The sequence below is a fragment of the Martes martes genome (assembly GCF_963455335.1).
Source record: "Martes martes genome assembly, chromosome: 10".
NCBI classification, from domain to species: domain Eukaryota; kingdom Metazoa; phylum Chordata; class Mammalia; order Carnivora; family Mustelidae; genus Martes; species Martes martes.
The window spans coordinates 1,345,625-1,357,717 of NC_137898.1; positions in this window are offsets into that span (position 1 = coordinate 1,345,625).

Sequence of the window (12,093 nt, forward strand, 5' to 3'; positions counted from 1 at the left end):
ACGGGCATGAGTGACTCCTGGAACTCTTGCACGGGACACAGGCTACCGGTAAGGGACGTTCTCTGGGAGGCCTGCAGTCAGGACGGTGTCCAGGAGGCCCGGGCTGGGCTCGGCCGCGCACACGCCCCGCCCCCCCCCCCAGGGCCTCCGCTCCGTTTCCCCACCCACAGCCCGACCTGCCCCACAGCACCTGCCCACAGGCCCTGGGCAGCGTCCCCTGCTGCCGGAGAAGGGCTGCGCGTCCGCCCACGGGGCACAGCGAGGGCCGGGGAGACGTGGCTTTGAGCCCCAGCACCGGTCATTGGAAGAATCACCACACGAAGGACACCCGCCTTGCCCACAGCCGCACCCGCGGCAGTGGCACCTGGAGCGGCCCCCCGAGAGTGCGGGGCCCGGTGCAAAGGGCCTGGTGCAGTGGGGCAGGTGCAAAGGGTGCCCGACAGACACCTAGGGCCTCAGTATTTTCGGAGCGCATTCGGGAAAAATCCGAGAAAGCTGGCAGCTCCGAGCCAGGAGCAGTTCGTTTCCTGTCCCCTAAGAAGCGGTGGCTTGAGTCCCCTTGGGAACACCTGCCGTCTCAGTCTGGGAAAATCGGTGCATGGAGTCTACAATCACGAAATGGGGAGGCGTGTCCGTGCATATCCTGGATCCAGATGATTCAGAAGAGGAATGCCGAGCTCGGTGCGGTAATGCTGATTTTTGCGCATGTTGGCACTCCCACCGGTTTTCGCCTTGACCCCGCGGCAATGCGTGGCGTTCCCCAGCGGGACGCCCACGAGCCCACGTCTGACACGGGGCCAAGAGTCTAGATGAACCCCTCCTCCCTCTCACTGAGCATCTCCTCTAGGTCCTCACCTCTTGCCCCAGGATCAGCCTCTTCCCGGGAGGACTGGCGTGGGGAGGTGCCCCTCGGGACGCTAACCCAGAACACGAGGCAGATTTCGGGGGCTCCATGCGTGCAAGGCGCCCAGCAGCGTGTCCAGGACAGCGGCAGCCAGCGGTCCCCCGAGGCTCCGGCCTCCAGGTTCTGGGGGTGCGCAGCCCCCCCCCCGTGGGCTCTACCCAGATGCCTCATCTCTCAGAATTCGAGAAAGTCGCTGACACTGAGGCATCCCTTCCTGGTCTAATCAGTAAAGGAAAGAGAGAGAATCCGTAGGGCGCGGTCACGGCCCTGCGGAGGGGAACGGGGCATCTTACGAACAACTCTATGTCAATGAATTTGACGGTTTCAGTGTCACAGACAAATTTCCTAAAAGACACAAAACCCATCGAAGCTCTCCACAGGTGAAACGGATAAAGCGAACGGCCCGATGTCTGCTCAGGAAATGGCGTTTGTCGTCACACGTCTCCTGATGGGGAGAAGCAGGGGCCGGATGCCCCACAGCTGGGTCTCAGCCCTTTCAGCAGAGACACGGTGTAGCCTCCCCACAGCTCGCCCAGGGAAGGCGAGAGCAGTTCTGGGAATCACTCTCGTACCCAGAGCAGACAGACCACAGACCAGCCTCACAGACACAGACGCACCGGCTTCAGCAGGTGGGAACCCAGGATGTGTCTTCAGGGACATGGCCGCACGGGAACCCTGTGCATTGTCGCTGGGACTGTAAGACGGTGCGGGGACTTTGGAAACCAGCTTGGCAGCCCCCCTGGCGCCTGGCAGTCCCGGTCCTGTACACACCGAGAGACCCGAGACCGCGTCCAAGCGTTCACAGCCACGTTGTTCATAACAACCAAACCGTGGGAACAGCCCAAACACCCATCAGCAGGCGGACACATGAGCCAGACGCGCTCTGTCCGCACAGTGAATATCCCTCAGCCACCAAAGGAGCGATGGCCTGAGCCCTGAGGGTCACAACCTGGATGGACCTTGAAGACATCGCTCAGTGAGAGACGTCAGACGCGGAAGGCCCCAGATTTTACTCCCGCCGAGCGCCCGGAGCCTGCCGGTGCGTGGGGACCGGAAGCAGACTGGTGGTAGCTTAGCCAGCGGGGTCATCGGGTGGGAGCCACGGGGAGTGCCAGCTCAGGGGGGTCGTGAGAATGTTCCAGAATTGCATCATGAGATGGGGATAGGTGCACTGCCTGCGAACATACCGAAAACCACCCGCTTGCCGCCGTCGGTGGGTCCGCGCCGTGGTACGTGGAGCTGTTAACATCAAGTGCATCCCTGTATTCCGCCGATTAACGACTGAAACACTGACCAAAAAACATGTAAAATTAGAGGAAAATCTGAAGTCTTGAGGAATGAGTCAGACAAAAGGTGTGCGAGACCCGTTCAGTAAGAAGCACAAGGCTCGGCGGACAGAACGGGACGTCGACTCAAGTGCCCCGAGGCGCGCATCTCGTCCCTGGGTCACAACCCGACGCGACGCCGGCGGCCGGCCGGCCGGAGCTCTGTTTCTCCGTGGAACTCTGCCGCTGGTTGAACGGTCCCCAGAGGTCATGGGCACGCGATGGACCTAGAGAGAAAAAAGCACGTTGAGAAGAGGAAGAGGAAAGGCGGAGGGGCCCGTGTCCGTGGGGTGCAGCAGCCCCGACGGCGCGGAGTCGACCTCAGGAGAGACACGCAGGAGCGGGCGAGACCGCGGAGGGTGGGCACGGGCTCCCGCTGGCGGACCGGCCACCTCAGCAGTGCTGCCACGCGAGTCCAGTGGAGAAAGGACGGTCTTCTCGACGCGGGTCGGTAGCCAGTGGCTGAACCATGGGATGCTCGTTTGCCGAAAGATACAGTGAAATGCTCAGCTTGCGTGGTCCATGGAGGTTGAGCGGTGTCAGGCCTGGGTGCGCCGCAAGACGCTAGAAGCGCCTGAACGAAACGTCAGCGGCGGCCTCTGTGCCGTGGCCGGTGCCGGGCTTCCGGACGCTGCGCCGGAGGCACGATCCATAGAACAAGTCCATCAATTAGACGCCGCCAGAATTAAAACCTGCAGCCTCAGCGCCTCGGAAGACGCAGCGCAGGGGAGGGAAAGACGAGCACGGATGAGGGGCATTTGCAAGCGCCGAGCTGAGAGGGCTCGCGTCCAGAATGTAAAAATAACTGCGGCAGCTCCAACGGGAGGAAAACATCCCGATTTAAAATCAGGGACAAACAAACAAACAGTCCCTTCACTGAAATGCGCAGATGGGAAAGGAGCAAGTGAGGAGACGGCGCGTCCGGGGAGCTCGGGCCACAGCGCGTCCTCACCCCAGAGCGCCGCAGCTGCCAGGACGGGCTCCGGCCCCCATGGGCGACAGGTGGGGGGCACGGCCGGCTTGGGGCTGGGGGACGCGCAAGGAAATAGCTGCTTTGGAGGACGGTTGGGGGTTCTCACCTGCGGGAGCAAGCACCTTCCCAGGGACCGGACTCCCGCTCCCGGGTGTGACAGAGAGACACGGGGGCTGTGACCAAGAGGCTCCCGCATACCGTGAGGGCCACTTCCTTGCAACAGCCGGACCTGGACGTGCCCGGCTCCACCCCGCCGTGCGCCTCGAGGTGACAGAGGGAAGAACCCACCGTGTTCAACGATCCCACGTCTCTGAAACCTGCAGAGCACACCCGCTGGCAGGAAGACCGGCTGTGGGGGCAGGCGGCAGGAGGACAGTGACCGAGGGCACGAGGAGCCTTTGGGGTGACGGTGCCTCCCTTCCCTGGTCGTGCTGACGGTTTCATGGGTGAACACATGCCAAAATTCGTAAAATTACACACTTTAAGTGTAGCTCACTGTACCCGTGTGCGCCTCCGTAAAGCTTCCCTTAACACACGTTTTTACTGTTAAAATACACGTGACGTGACATTTACCCTCTGAGCCACATCCACGCGTGGGCACAGCTCGGCGGCTGTCACGCCGTCTCCCTGCCGTGCAGCACGCATCTGCGTCCGAATTCTTCCAAGGCCAAGGCCTTGAGCAGGAGGCCCCGTCTGCGTCCACGTCCACGCGGGGAGGCTGCTCCCTCGGCCTCTGGAGTCGGTCCTCCTCCCTGGCCAAGCACGCGCGCGCCGGAGTGAAGACCACGGTCTGAGTGTCCCGGGCTTGGTTCTCAATACTCTTCCCTCTCTCCCTGGCCAAGCCTGACCTTCGAGCTGAATGTCATGTTGAAAAGTCTCATTTTGAACATCGCGAGACAAACGTTAACGATTCTGTAAGGGTTACTTTAGCGTGTCAGCTTGTTGGGCATCTGGGGAGACGAACATTTAAAACCGTGGACTCTGAGTAAAGCAAGTTGCCCTCCGCGGTGTGGGTGGGCCTCATCCAACCAGCCGAAGGCCTGGATAGAACAAAGCCTAACTCCCCCGCCAGAGGCGTCCCCCCGCAGACGGCCTTCTGCGCTTCCCGGCCCCGTCGGGTCTCCTGGGTCTCGGGCGGGCCCTGCAAGGTCTGGACCCGCCGGCCCCCACGACCGAACGAGGCTCCTCTTTCGAAGACGTATCTGCCCATATTTATGTCTGCGTCTGTCGGCTCTGCTCTCTGGAGAAGGCTGACTGACACGACTCCCAGGGAAGGCAGGGCTGGAGGCCCGCATTCCCAGGGAGAAGGGAGCCCGGTCCTGCGGCGGTCCTCGCGGGGCCCCGACAGTGAACCGTGCGTGCGTGGCGTGAGAAGGCGGCCAAGGACACAGCTGCTCGGAGGCCGCCGTCCCAGGGAGAGGTTTCAGCGCGCGAGGGCCGGGGAGGCCGGCCAACGTGAGGGGCCCAGGCTGTCCGCGGAGACCCGGGAAGGGGCTGCGCGGGGAGGGAGGGAACGGCACGCCGGCCTTGACTGACTCACCGTGACCCGCTGTACTTTTCCTGCTGCCAGAAGAAAATGTGCTTGGCTCTGCCGGGTCTTACCTCATCTGGATCCGTTACCGACGTCCGCGCACGGGTCTGATGCAATCAGCCCTCGGAGGTGCCGGCCCCCGGCCCCTCGCTGCCTGTGACCCTGGGCCGCCTGTGACCCTGGGCTGCCTGCCTGGTTTCTGGGCGCCTCAGTCTCCTCACACGGGAAACGGGGCCGGGGGCGCAGATGCGGGCCTGGGGCTGGTCGCGAGGCCGCCTGGCGTGCGTGGGCGACGGGAAACGCATCCGGAGTCCGCCCAGGGCGGGCGGGGCCGAGGGGATGGGGACAGGACGGATTAGCACACACCCTGCGATGGCCCGCCCGTGTGAGGGACCCCCGCCCCTAGTCAGAGCGCCTAGTCACACCGCTCCTTCCAGAGCCGCCACTCTGCCCAGAGGCCCCAGCGTCCGTGGCAGGGCCTTCTCGCTCTGCCCGTGCCATCAGCGGGCTTGACGCGGGACCCTGCTCTTGCTTTGGGCTCACTCCTGTAGAGTGACCGCAGCACACCCCCATCTCTGACCTGGCCGTGCTCCCGCACACGCTCATGCCGTGGGTCGCCGGGCAGTGCTGTTGGCGTGCCCAGACCTGTGCGTGCGTGTCTGTGTCTGTGTGTCTGTGTGTCTGTGTGTCTCTGTGTCTGCACGTCGCTAGGACCCTGTCATTGTCACCTCACTGAACCCGGCAATTATGTTCTAAAATAATGAGCCCCACCTCCCCGTAACCACTGGCTCAGAACCGTGCTCACGGGCACGGAAGGACCCAGCACTCGAGCGGTTCAGCAACGTGATCGGGGTCCCTCCTCTGGGGCTGGAGCTATCGTCCCTCCCCGCCCAGCGTCCAGGCCGCAGCCAGGCTCCAGGGGACCGACTTCTGTGTCTTTATGGGAGGACGGGGACGCCCGTGAAGACCAGGGCCACGTCTCGGTCTCCCCGCCTGACGGCCTGCCAACGAGGGGGTGTTGGGAACGTGTGTGCCCTGACCGGTGTGTCCGCGCGGCTGCACTTGGGCCGGAAGCCCAGCTTCTGCAGGCACGTCCGCTCCCCTGAGAGGGAGGCCGCTCGGCGCAGCTGCAGACCGAGGCCGGCGCCTTTCAGCCCGCGGCCTGGACGATTTCTCCGTACGGACTTGGCTCAGGACTCAGCAGCCCCAGAAAATGGGTATTTCAGGCTCTGCAGGCCACAGGGTCTCAGGGGACACAAAGGACACGTCCAGGGTTCCACGTCAGCAGGCTCCGGGCCCCCAGGAAAGCTACACGTTAACTTCCACCAAGGTCAGAAGGACTTCACCAAACCTCAAAACACGGGCTCTATTTCTGCCGAGAGCACACACTGTGCATCTGCTTCGTTAGCAAAAAACCTAAAAGAAACATTTCAAACTAAAGATAAGAGGAGAAATCTCCCCGGGTTTCGATCCCAGAGCTTCGCAGCCGCAACCTCGCACGTCCCAAGTACACGACATCAAGTGTGTCCTTTGTCCTGAGGGTTTATGAGTCTTGGTGCAACAGAGACCGTCGATGACCCCTCCCTCCCCCTCCCTCCCCAAACCCCCCCTCCCGGGAAGACCATGCGGCCTACAGCTGGCCTCACCCCGGCTGCAGAGAAACCCTCTTCCTCTCTTGAAAGAAATTTTAAAGGTTTTTCATTTTGTGTGGACGGAGTCCCCCGGCCAGCTCTGCCTTCAGCGCAGGAAGGCGGCCGCGACCGGTCAGGAAAGGCGGGGCCCCCGCTCCACCGCCCTGTGCGGCCACTGACATCAGAACGTCGTGTAATTTTCCTGGGTCACAACGTGTTATTCTGCGTTTGATTTTTTTCAAGCGTCTGAAATGTAAAAATGACTGTGAGCGTGTGGGCTGCACAGAAGCAGGGCCGAGCCGGGTACGGGCTCATAGCCGGTCCTGGGGATCACGGTCATGCACGGGACGCAGGACCACGTTCCCTGCCATTGAGTCCTCAGCACCAGTGTGGGCTTTGGACCCGAAGAAGACCCCGAGGACCCCTGGTTCTGCAGCAGTGAGAGATTCGAAACCCCGAGTTAGCACAGCAGACTCCGGCGGGATCCACACACAACTCACAGATGGGAGGACACTGGACAGGTCAGGAGGATACACTGAGCCTGGCCATGAGCAGGAGGAGGTACCGAGGCCAGACAGTGGGGATGGTCAGTGACTAGACCACCCCACGCCCTCCGCAGAGGGGCCCGGGGTCCCGCAGGAGCCAGGACCAGGTGGGGGGACACGGCCAGGCTGCAGGGAAACCGACCGCCACCCGCGGCTGCCCAGGGCCCAGACACTGTCCTTGGTGCCGGGAGGCCATCTCGGCCCCTCCCCAAATGCCCACCTCAGACAGCAGGGACCCCCCCGCACCCCTCCCCTGCATCCCCGCAGCCGCCCCCCCGCCCTCCTCGGAGCCCGGCCGCGGGGCAGCTCTCTCGGTGACGCCGCGGGCAGCAGCCCCGGCCTCGGCCCTCGCGGGGCCCCGGTCCCCGCAGATCCCTCTCCCCGGAGATAAGCTCCCCGCTCGGCCCGAGGTGGGTGGAAAGTCAGAATTGCTTCCTTAATTGGTATTTTCCAGTTGAGAGGACATCCTATGCTTTTTTCACTTGTGTCATTGAATTACCAAATGTTTTCGTTTTTGAGAAGACCTGAAATTGCGGAGATCTGGGGGATTTAGGGAAGGAAGGCAAGACCAATTTTGCCTAATTACGAAATGTCTCGGCGGTCACTCTGACGTGTCCCAGAGTCGGCGATGCAGACCGCCGGGCCTCCCCGGGGGTGGGGGGCCCGGGCTCTGGCACAGATGCTTACCTGACGTCCCGGGCCCGAATCTGGTTTACATCGAGAAATCAGACTGTTTACAGGACACCGCGCCTGTGTCTCCCTCTCCTTTCCTTTTATTTGGGGTAATGTTCTGCAGGTCTGCGGGGTCCCCGGGGACCGTCTGCGCCATCACGCGAGGCTCGCCATCTCCGAAAACGGCCCCATCTGGGGGACGCATCGGCCCCTGGCCCGGCCACCCGGGTGGTCAGCCGCGGCCCGGGCCGGCCGCGCAGGTGGGGAGCCAAGCCAGCCGGCCGTCGGCCCGGGGAGCAGGTCCCAGGAGGAGGCCGGGCGGCCTTCGCCAGCCCCGGTGGCCGGCGTCGTGGCAGGACGCCGGCCACGACGGCCGAAGCCTCTGGGGCGTCCTGAGAGCAGAGGCGGGAGTGGGCAGCGGGACCCGGGGTTGTCCACAGACGGAGCGAGGGCCCCGTGCACTGGGGACCCGGGGTCCACACCAGGGACAGCGGCCGCAGGGGCGTGTGGGGGCCGGGGCAGCCCGAGAGGAACAGCCGGGGGTCGCAGCCGGGGCCCTGGAAGGCACGGACATGGAGGGCTTAGGGGCCCCTGTCCCCTACGGCAGGCCCCGACCTCTCTCCTCCTCCGCACCTGCCCGTCTGAGCCGCTCTGCCCTCGGGCTGCTAGAACCACGAGCTGCCGGGCTGCTCTGGGGGCCTCTGGGCTGCGGGTGTGGCCAGAGACCCCTGCGGCTGTCCCCAGGCTCCCGGGACCCACCCTCGGGCCAGGCGTCCACTGACTGCTCCTGGCCTCAGAGGTCGACCTCAGGCCCTCCTTCTCCGGGGGGCTGGACCGCACCTCTCCTCCAGTCTACGTCCCGCCGTCGTCCCCTCCCCTGTGACAATTGCCCCCTTCCTCCTCTGTCACCTGGGAGCGCGGCCCCTCCCGCAGTTAGCTGGTCCTCTCTTGTCCTCAGGACACGCATTCTGCCCTCCCCGACCAGGGCCCCTGGGCCGTGTGCTGCCTCCCCTGGGCCTCGCGTCCCTCTCACCTCGGACGCCGGGCAGCACGACCGCAGGGCCTGGACGCCGGGGCTCTCCGGACTCGGGCCCCCTCCTCCCACTCCTGGGGGCCGGTGCTCCCTCTGCGGACCCCCATTCTGGACCAGGTGACCCCTCCAGCCCCACGCGCTGCCGAGCGGGACGTCCTGGGGTCTCCGTCCTCGGGCTGCTGGACACGCCCAGGCGGTCCCATGCCCAGGGGTGTGACCCCAACGGTGCTTCAGACCCACGGTCCTTCCAGCACCTTCTGGGACACCCAGCTGTGGCTGGACCGAGTCACCGTGCTCCCCGCGGAGCTTGTCTGAGCTGCAGCACCCCGCCCTGTGACCGTCTACGGAAGGCCTCCCAGCCCAGGGGAACACCCAGGTCGGGGGCACACCGGCCTCTGCCGGGCGCCCCACACGCCAGCTCAGGGCAGTAGGTCAGGCGGGCAGCGTCGTCCACTCCGTCCTGTCGGGCACGGACCCCCCACCTCCAATTCCAGCGCTCAGCGGTCGGCGGGGACACCCGGCCTCCCCGGACCCTGGCTGTCTGCAGCTCCCGGTCCAGAGACGCAGACGCGTCAGCCCGTCGGCCACCGCGGCTCAGGGGGCAGAAGACGCTGCCTGAGCCCGGCTGCCCCTGGGTCCCGGCCCCACGGGCCTAAGGCTCTACCCTGGGGTAGCTGTGACCCAGACCCGAGTCCCGTCTGGCTGCCGCCCCCTTCCCTCGGGGTTTGTGGCTCTAGCTGCCCCTTCACGAACAATCACGACCCGGGGACAGGTCAGACGGCCACCTCTCTGTCGGGGGAAGCACGGGACGCGCGGGAGCTGGACGCTCGCCTCAGCGCCTTCTCTCCTGCGGCTCTGACCAGACGGTCCGAGGTCTCCCGCTCGAGGCAGGGCGTGGGGCGGGACATTTCCTTTTGCTCCTTTCCGGTGGGTCTGGCGCTTGAATTCTCAAGCTCTCCCGCAGGAAGGGCCGCAAGCGGACGTCGCGCCGAGCTGGCGTTTTCCCGCACTTGGGCCGGCGGCTGCGAACCCAGCTCGGGCGGTTTCTCAGTGCCTGTGTTTGCTTTCCTTAGTGACAGCGCGGCACTTGCTCGGGGGGGGGGGGGGGGCGGATGCCAACCGCGCCTCCGTGTGTGAAGTCGCGAGAGGAAGCCCATGTCTCTTCTCAGCGGCCACGCGGACGGGCGGGCGGGGAACGATAGACACCACGGGTCACCGGCGCCGATGGAGAGATGCGGTGCGCAGGGTCGTGCGGTGGCTGAATCGTGTCATCGCCCCTTCCGGCTTGTCACGGCTGGGAAGGGCCCCTCTCCGTCGTTCCAGAGCACACACGCGTCCTCAGGCCCCCCGCCCTGCTGACCCACCGTGGCCCGCACCGGCTGTCGGCGTCGTCGGTAACACTAAGGCTCATCGGTGTCAGGAACCGGTGGCTTCATCCCAGAGAAGGTTCTAGAGGAAAAGCAATCCTCGGGCGGGTGGGACGCTGTGATTCTGGATGTGTAGGGCCGACGGCTGCGGACTGGCTGGAAGCCCTGTGGGTCCCCCTCTTGCGTGGCCCCTGCCCTGCGGGGCCGAAAGCAAACCGCCATTCAGCTCAGGACATCATGATCACCTCCAGGTCCTGGCCTGGTGTCCCCCTCCTTGGTGGCCTCAGCCTGGCTCTAGGCCTGTCGAGGAGTGGAGCTGGCTAAGGGCCAAGGGGTGGAGAACTCTGACACTGCCTTCTCATGCCCACAGTGCCCAGGCCCAGGTGTGCCCGTCCTGGGCTGTGGGTGCCGGGCTTCCAAGGATCCCCACCCCAGGGCTGAATCGGGCCCTCAGGGTAGGGCCCCAGGCACAGTGTGGGTAGGCATTTGGAGCAGAGACTTTGTCCCCTGGCTTTGGCCACAGAGATCACGTCCATCGACCTTGTCCCTTTGCTGTTCACCCACTCTTCACATTTAGCATTTATGTGGCACCAACTGTGTGCAGAGCCCAGTATGGGAGCTGCAGAGAAACATGGTTTCCACCCTGGTGGAGGGGGCGTGGTGCACGCAGAGGAGCAAGGGGCTGGCCCCAGCTCTCGGGCGTGGTCTGGGACCCTGCTGCCTGGAGTGGGGCCAGCTGTCCTGATCTGATGGGGGGTTCGCTGTGGACTGAACTGTGTCTTCCCCAATCACCCACAGGATGTAGGGACATGGGGTCTCTGGGAGGTAGTTTGGGGTAGATGAGGTCAGGAGGGTGGCCCTGCTGTAGAATTAGTGTCCTTGCAGAAGCAGAGACCACCGCCTCTCCTTGGGGAGGACCCTAGAAGGTGGAGGGGGGCCCCCTCCGGAGCCTCCCTCCACTGACACCCTGACCTCGGGCTTCGACCTCCAGGACTGTGAGCAGTGGACAGAGGGTAGGGCGTGTCTGTGGGGTCTCAGCCGGGTGAGCTGCTGGGACCACGTAGCCGGCGCCGGAGGTGCTGTCCAGGGAGGGGGAGGTGCAGCGGGTCTTGTGAGGGCCCGGGGCCCGGGAAGCAGGGGTGCACAGCAGCAGCAGACATCACACGGCCACCACCTTACTAAGAGCCTCTGTGCGGCTGGCAGGTGCCTTCGTGACCGTGACTCCCCACGGCAGCCCCGAGAGGAGGCCGTCCATCCTGGGTCGTCCATCAGCAACCGAAGCTAGAGGCTCGGGCCCTCGTCAGCGTCACCCAGCTTGGAAAGGCCCTTTCTCCATCCGAGCAGGCCACCGGGATCGTCCACGGGGTCTGACTCCATGGCTGTTGGCCAGCGGAGAGAGTAAATTCTCCGTGGGAGAGCTCGGGAGGAGATAGGGAGGGAGACTCCTCCTCCCCAGGGCCTTTCCCCAAGTTGGCCATGGCCCACTAAGTTGATGGTGGAGGGGCGTCGGAGAGGAGGGGACAGACACCCATGCCCTTAGCAGACAGGACCCCGGCAGGGGAGCCCCCATAGCAGGTGGGAAGCAGGGGAGCCCACCCCACGGGGCCAGGGGCTGGAGGGAGGCTCAGGGTTGAGATCTCCCCCACCCGGGAGGCCACGGACACCCTGTCCCACCACCCTCGGGGTCCTCGAGGTCCCAGCTCTCATGCAGCCCGCTGCCTCCCACGCTGAGCGTCCCCGACAGGCGGGCACAGCCCACACGTGCCCGTGGCAGTCCTTGCTGACCTCGCCCAGACCTCTGGCTGCGCCGGCTCCGCGGGTGGCCCCAGGAGGGGAGCCGCAGAAACCACATTTTAAGGATGTGTGACTTTATTTCTCAGGCAGCCTCGAAGGCGTTGTGATTGGGAAGATCGAAACCTCCCAGCACGCGTCCGCGCGGTTTTGGTTCCGCGTGTCTCGCCCGGATCGGCCAGCGGAGGAGAGTCTCCAGGCACGTCAGTCGTCCCTCCTGGCTACCCGGGGTCGCGGCTCCTTGGGGGGCAGGGGCGCTCCCGCAGACCCCAGACCCCAGAGGTCACCCTCCCCAGGCAGAGCCTCATGCAGGGAGAGGAG